This window comes from Panthera uncia, chromosome D1 (assembly GCF_023721935.1).
Source record: "Panthera uncia isolate 11264 chromosome D1, Puncia_PCG_1.0, whole genome shotgun sequence".
NCBI classification, from domain to species: Eukaryota; Metazoa; Chordata; class Mammalia; order Carnivora; family Felidae; genus Panthera; species Panthera uncia.
In genome coordinates, this window is record NC_064808.1 from 85,026,260 (window position 1) to 85,034,161 (window position 7,902).

The following is a 7,902-nucleotide window of genomic DNA, read 5'->3' on the forward strand; positions in this document are numbered from 1 at the left end:
GCTCTTCCATGAAGTCTCCTAGAACTCGAAGAACGGTGTAGACTGTGTCTAACATCTCAGAAAGTTAAACCGGGAGAGACTGGCTGCTAGCCGCTCCAACACAGAGCAAACAGAGGCAGTGGAGAAACCCCACATTCCCAGAATTTATCTGAGCGAAGTGTGGAGATATTTACTATGAGCCAGTTGTGGGGCATAAGAGAATATGTGCCTTTGTGGGATCATCTTAGTTCCATTTGAGAGGATCAGCTTCTATAAAGAAGTAGTGCTGTCATGGGTGGAAACTAAGTAGAAAGGGTGCATTCTTTTGCACGAATTAAATTGTAGGTGAGAGAATCTCAGAAATAGGGGGTCTCAAAGAAAGCCCATAGAGAGTTCCATGATTAAAAAAAAAAAGTTAGCTTTAAACTTCCGCCCAGTCTAGGATGTTCTGGGAACAGTTCATAATAGTGCTGGGCAAGTAGGAGCTTTCCTACTGCTCCCCTCCCTTCCCCTACTTCAACCCCAGAGGAGTCAGAGACTAACTAATGAATGCATGAGATGGAAGAGGAAATCAACTGAGGGAAACAGATGAGATAATACCCTGTTGTCTATTCCAAACTTTCCACCTGCTGTCGGCCCAGGTTGAGGATGAGGATAAGCTTTAACTTTGTAGTGCTAGAAGTTCGACTGTTACCTAGAACTATACGTTTTAATTCATAAACTGAGACAGTTTTTCATGATCAAAAGACTTTTTACTTGGAGTGGCCAGAAAAGACTATAGATTTTCATTTATTCATAGGTAAGAAAGAACCAGTGCCATATATCAGCTTTTAAGGACAATAGCAGGAAGAAAATAATGACACTGCATGGCTGTGTTCCATGGATCCTACTTATTTGAAGTATCAGCTATCTATATTTTTTTAGTTTTTATTTTAATTCCAGTTAGTTAACATACAGTGTTATATTAGTTTCAGGTATACAATATAGTAATTCAACAAATCCATTCATCACCCAGCGTTCATCACGACAAGTGCACTCCTTAATCCTCCATGACTCCCTAACCCACACCTATTTCACCCACCCACCCTTCTACCTTCTGGTAACCATCAGTTTGTTCTCTGTAATTAAGGGCCTCTTTTTTGATTTGTGTCTTTCTCTCTCCTTTTCCCCTTTGCTCATTTGTTTTGTTTCTTAAATTCTACATATGAGTGAAATCGTATGGTATTTGTCTTTCTCTGACTTATTTCACTTAGCATTATACTCTCCAGCTCCATCCATGTCATTGCAAATGGGTATCTATTGTTTTCATTGCACTTCCAAATTAAGTTTACTAGTCCTTTGTTTAGGAATCCTACATCTACATTTTTCTTTTCTTGTTTTGTCCTTGTCAGCAGGACAAAAGTTATACTAATTCATAAAAAGATCTGAGTGGCCTTCCTCCCTTTTCCATCATCTGAAACAGGCATAACATAATGGTTATATGTTTATTGATGATTTTGTAAAACTGGCCTCCAAAACCCTCTAAGCCTGGGGACTTTGGGGGACAGGATCTGTAATTCTCTGTAGGTACAGATAAGGTTTCAGGGGCCTGGAAACTAGCAAAGAATGGGAGCATCATTATCTCTGTGCATTGTGGGACCACCTGCCCTCCTCTGAAGACACCTCAGGTATCATAAATGCCTCACAGGTGCCTCAGGAGAATACCACTGCCAATTTGGATATCAAGTTTGGTAAAGTTGAATTTTTTCTCTTTTTAAATAAAAATCAGATAGAAATTGGAAAAAAAAAAAACAGGAAAAATATTGCCTCCCCAGACACCACCAGAACCTCTGTATGCCCCCTAGTCCCCATCTTTGGAGACCACTGCTCTAGAGAGTGAACTGAGCATAGCCAGCAGCTAAAGCAATTCCCTTACATGCTCTGTGGAGAAAAGGAGCAGACAGGAAAAGGGAGCCAGCATTGGGCAGTGGCCATGTGCAGGTATTTTTAACCTGTGGGAGGCAGCATGATATTGTGCATTTTAAAACTAGTCTGATCATAAGAATCACAGAGCACACTTGTTAACAAAAGAGATTCCCAGACTTTAGCCCAGACTTATTGAATTATAATTTCTGGGGCAGAGCTGGGAGTAGAGGAGAGAATGTGCCTGAGAACCTCTATGTTCAATAAGCACTCCAGAAAGTCTTGCAAATGGGCAAGTTTGGGAAACACAGAAAAGGAGAAAAGGCAAGTACTTTGGAGTTAGGCTCCAGTTGAGTTATAACTCACCTTTTAATAGTTGTGTGGCTTGGAGCATGTATGTTACTCAATCTCCATCTGCCTCCATTCCTTCATTTAGAAGAGAGGGGTTAATCATACCTGCCTGATTCTTTAGTTGCAAGGATTAAATGAGAGGATATATGTAAACACTCCACACAATGTCGGATACTTGGTAAATGGTCATCTTTATTATACAGAGAGTTCTGGGAGAAGACATTAAGCTTAAATTACCAACCTACAAAGACATTCATTCCTGAAGTTGAGATGAAAGTACAGTACCTCAGTTTTTCTTGCTTGTTCTGTATCCAGTCCCATTTTTCTGATAACAGTGCCTGTTTTTTTTCTTGGGGACACACAACCACTTTCTATTGCTAGTTCACATGGTTCAGGTTGATGGATTTGACCCTGCCTTTCACCCACAGGGGTGAGCGTGATTAAGGTGTGGCCAGTGAATATACTCCATTCTCCCTGGCCATCACGATGGACTCAGAATAAAGAGCGTAACTCAAGCTGGTCTAGTGAAATTCCATCTTGGAACTTTCACCAGAGATGTGAGCCTGGAACTAAGCTGCCACCTGCCATCTTGCCTGAGAAGGGGAGTGCCCATCTAAGAATGCAGCAGTAGAGGAGAAGACTCACGATATGGAGAGCATTGGACCAAAGCTTGAAGATATTTTTGAGCCCTGGAATCTAGACATGCTGAAGCAGTTCCACCCCAGGATTTTTCAGTTATGTGAACCAATAAAAATTTTGACATAAGACAATTTGATTTAGATTTTCTGTTACTTGCATTCAAAAGAGTCTTGACAATGATTTTAAGGCATCTCTTCTATTTTAGTCTCCAGCTTACTGTGTAATCATGCAAGCCTTTTCCTTGTCTGCTACATTTCCTAACTTTATTAGGAAGAAGCAAGCCCATGGCCTTAGCATTTAGACTTGATGGATAATGGAAATTGCTACAGCATGATCACTCTCCAGGGATTAGAAAACGCAAATCCTTTCCATCTAAATGGATTCTTTTCTCTCAGGGTGGGAAGGAGCTGATATTTAGGTAAGTCTCTGTTTTTGTTCTCTAAACTCTGAGAATGGTTGCCATTAAAGGGCAACACAACAATTAAAAGCTGTTGGATCAGAGAATGACAAGCTTGGCTGGTATGCAACACTGTGCAGCTGAGATGATTATTCTCAATTAATGGGCAAACATTACACAATTGTCTCTTTCAAGTCCAGAGTGCTAATATATAATACACAATCAGAGGGCATTGTACATTGGAATATAACTCATTAGCCAGTGCCAATTCTTTACTCCCAGAAATGAAATAGTCCCTTGTCTATGAAAGCTGCTATTTTGAGTCTTTTAAATTTGCAGTTACAGACCAGGTGAGGGATATCAAATTGGGAGGAATCCAAATGAAATTTGGGGTAGGAACTCCTATGGGAACTCATTATTAAGGCAAAATGGCGGTAGAGCAAGGAGCATGGCAGGGCAGCAGTGGAAGGTATACTTTGACCTCCCCAGCCTCCCACCAGGGGCCAGACTTAAGGACCTTTGGCAAATCTGGCTGAGGCAGCATCTGCCCTGTTGAGGGACATCCCAGAATGGACATGTCCCTATGTGACTGCCCAGTGAATACCAAATAGATTGGGTCATTTTATTCAAACCTGGAGTACTTGGCTGTCCCGGCACATGCTCTGTGGATGAACTCAGAGCATGCTTTAGTCCCACATAGCTGCTGAAGTCTGAGCAGCTCATAGAGCAAGGGACAGAGGTGAGGAAAACACAGGGAGGGTGATCAGAGAAGTCTAAGGAAGGGGATTGGATTACAGTCAGATCACAGGGTGTGGGAGACTCTGGGACAAATTCATGGGAGAGCCTAACCAGCTGGCACGGAGCTGAGAACTGTCACAGTCAGCTGTGCTGAGCCAGCTGCACTATGTGTACATGTAGAGTGCAGGGTAACTGGGAGGAGGAAATCTTAACAGTTACCAAAAACACCCACAGTCCATCAACTCATTCAACTGAAAAACAAAGCATGCCTCTTGGACTCTAACTCTCGCAAACCAAAGAGATGTCTACAAGGTTATCCAGTTTCTTGCTTCATAGGACATGTCTTCCCCAGTCTTTCAAAGGAGGCTTCTAAATGTCAGGGCTGTGCTAGGTTCTAGGGATATGGGGGAAATATGTACAGTACTTTCCTCTAAGGAGCTCACCACTTAATCAACAATTACCAACAACAACAACAACAAAAAATGCAGTAGGAGCTGGGACAAAAGAGAGCATAGGTACTACAGGAGCCCAGAAAACAGGCACCAGATCATGTAAGTTGTGATTTAAAGCTAAAGAATTTGTGAGTTTCTTTAAACACACATAAACTGCTCTTCACATGCCCCCCAACATTATGCCTACCCAACAGTGTTCTTTCCTCCAAACCAGTCTCATATAGGTGACCCCAACATGGCAAAAAAAAATCCCACCATGACTGTCAAGGTCTAGTAATAAATTGAATGTTTTATTCTCCCCTGTGTTCTCTGTATACATTTTCACATCTTGTTTTTTTTTTTTTTCTTTTCAAGTGTGTTGTTTACTCTGGTTGGTAGAATATGATATTTAAAAGGTCAGGGTTTAATTTTATGGGCCATTTAGCTTCATTTGGAATGAGGACAAAGCCCCCACAACCAGAGGTATATCTGTCAATCAAAGCCAGAGGCCGAGGAAATGTCTGCTGTGACCTTGGTTACTGGGAGCCAGAGCAAGAGACCAGAGGTGGTTTACTCCTTTCAAAGCTATCATCATTACCAGGTAAGCAATCAGTTGGAAATAGGCGTTAGTTTGGCAGCAGTGTATATTCGTAAATAAGGGTAAGTGTGTGTGTGTGTGTGTGTGTGTGTGTGTGTGTGTGTAATGTTTTGCAATTCCCCTGAGGGCAGCAAAAATAATAATTATTATGAACCTACAAGCATAATTCCAGATACTGACAAGCACTTTCCCTTATAACTTTCATGTCTGTGTTCAATATCGCCTCTTCACAAAGCCCTTCTCTGATCAGCACTAGAATGTAAATTCACAGGAATTGTTGTCTATTTCATTCACGGTCCATAAAATGAAAGCCCTGAGCTTTTAAAATATCAAATTCCATCAATTACATTAAACAACACACTCAAAAAGAAAGACAAACAGAGATGTGAAATCATATACAAAGAACATCCACAGTGAAGACACAAACATTAAATGGTCACTAGACCTGAAGTCCCGGGGGCTGTTTCCCCATGTTGAGGCAGTGAATATGAGACCAGATGGGATGAGAGAACTGTTGAATGGGTGTAATAGAAGATGTGGCATTTCAAGAGTGATATACGTCAAAGACAACCACTAAACTCTTCACAGCTTACATGGTCTGGTGCTGTCTTCTGGGAGCAGTTCCTAGGACGGTGCCTGTCACATGGTCGCTGCTCAATAACTATTTATTGAATGTCTAGTGGAATAAACAACCAAGTTCTTTAGTGAAGCTTTTCTTTCTTTTCACTTAGCTTTATAAAAAAGTAGCACAGTGAGGGGTGCCTGGGTGGCTCAGTTGGTTAAGCGCTGACTTTGGCTCAGATCATGATCTCAAGGTTCTGAGTTTGAGCCCTGCATTGGGCTTGGTGCTGACAGCTCAGAGCCTGGAACCTGCTTTGGATTCTGTGTCTCCCTCTCTCTGCTCCTTCCCCACTTGTACTCTGTCTCTCAAAAATAAATAAACATTAAAAAATTTTTTTTAAAAAAAGAACATTGAAATAGTTAAACATTTATTTTAGTGTAAAAAGATAATGCCAGGTCTTGATCTCACCCCATTTTTCACACACCCAGTTCCCACATCCTAATAGCAACCTCCCCCATTATCATTTCCATTAGTTTCTTATTTATCCTTCCAGTTTGTTTATGCAAATCACATACAACTATATTTTTATTTAATTATGCAAAATATAATGTGATATACACTCTGATATTAACCTTGCCTTTTTTCACTTAATAATGTAACCTGATGAACAAAGAAAGTATTATATTTGAATACTATATGAATAGTATACAGTCATAAAAAAAGAAGGAAATCCTACCATTTGGACAATATAGATGGATCCCCAGGGCATTATGCTAAGTGAAATGAGTCAGACAGAGAAACACAAATATTGTATGATCTCATTTATATATGAAGTCTAAAAAAACAAAGAAACTCATAGAAGAGAACAGGTTGGTGGCTGCCAGAGGCAAGGGGTAGGGGTGAGCAAAATGAGTGAAGGTGATCCAAAGGTACAAACTTTCAGTCATAAGATAAACAAGTTCTGGAGATATAATGTACAGCATGATGACTATAGATAAAAATACTGTATTGTATATTTGAAAGTTGCTAAGATCTTACAAGATCTTAAAAGTTCCCATCACAAGAAAAAAAATGTAACTACATGAGGTTATAGATGTTAACTAAATCTACTGTGGTGATTATTTTGCAAGATATACATACATCAAAGCATTGTGTTCTATAATTTAAACAAATACATTGTTATATGTTGGTTATATCTCAATAAAACTGTGGAGGAAAATATAACTTGGAGATTCTTACATATTCAACTTGGAGAATGACTTAAAGTTTTTTACAGTTCCAGTTAATTCCATTGTATGACTGTTCCACAGATTATTAAGCCAGTCCATGTGGATGGATGTTTGTGTCGTTTCCAATCTTTTGCTATTGAAAAGAAAACAAAATCACTCTATACTATATGATAGGGTAAATTCCCAGAGATGGAGCTGCTGGGTCAGATAGTTGACATATTAATAATTTTACATATATATTGCCAAGTTGCCTTCCAAAGTAGTTATACAAACTTATATCCTCATCAGCAATGTAAGAGAAAGTCTGTTTCCCCACAGCCTTGCCAACAGAGTTTTATTTAACTTGGAATTTTGTTAATTTAATAGGTAAAAAAATAGTATCTCAGGATGGTTTTGATTTGCATTTCTCTTATGACACAGAGCACTTTATTTCTAAGAATGGACACTTCATAGTTTTCTTATGTTTCTATTAGGTTAATAGTATTTTTATACTTCACTTACAGGAACACATTATATAGGGAGATTAGCCCTTTCTCTGTAATGTGAGTTGCAAAAACTGTTTTCCACTGCTGTGTTGGTTAATGTTTAACAGTGGTCTCTGGGGAAAATATGCCCTGGTTCACAGCATTTGGCAACTTCCATGATGTAAATATTCCCACCACAGATAATGTCAAGCTACCAATATGACATCTCTAAATGTGGAATTGGAAAGAGATGTGCAGCAGCGGACCATTATATAATATCTCCACGGTACAGACACAATACGTATAAATAACCTCAAGAGCATGGATGACAGTAAAATGTAGTTAAACAATTAGAAAGGGATGCGTTTGGAGTATTTTTTACCTTTGTTTGTAACATTCTGTGTTTAATTATAAGCCTGTATGACTTAATTTTAAATAATGGCTGTGTTTGATAATCAGCTTTCAAAATTCTTGAAAATTAAATAATCAGCTCCTGTGAGCCAGTGCAGGCCACCTCCAATGCATTACTGCCTCTTATTCCATTTGTTTTTTGCCTTTTGATTTTTTCTCTAATGATGTTTTTCACCATACAAGTGTTTGATTTTGATGTCA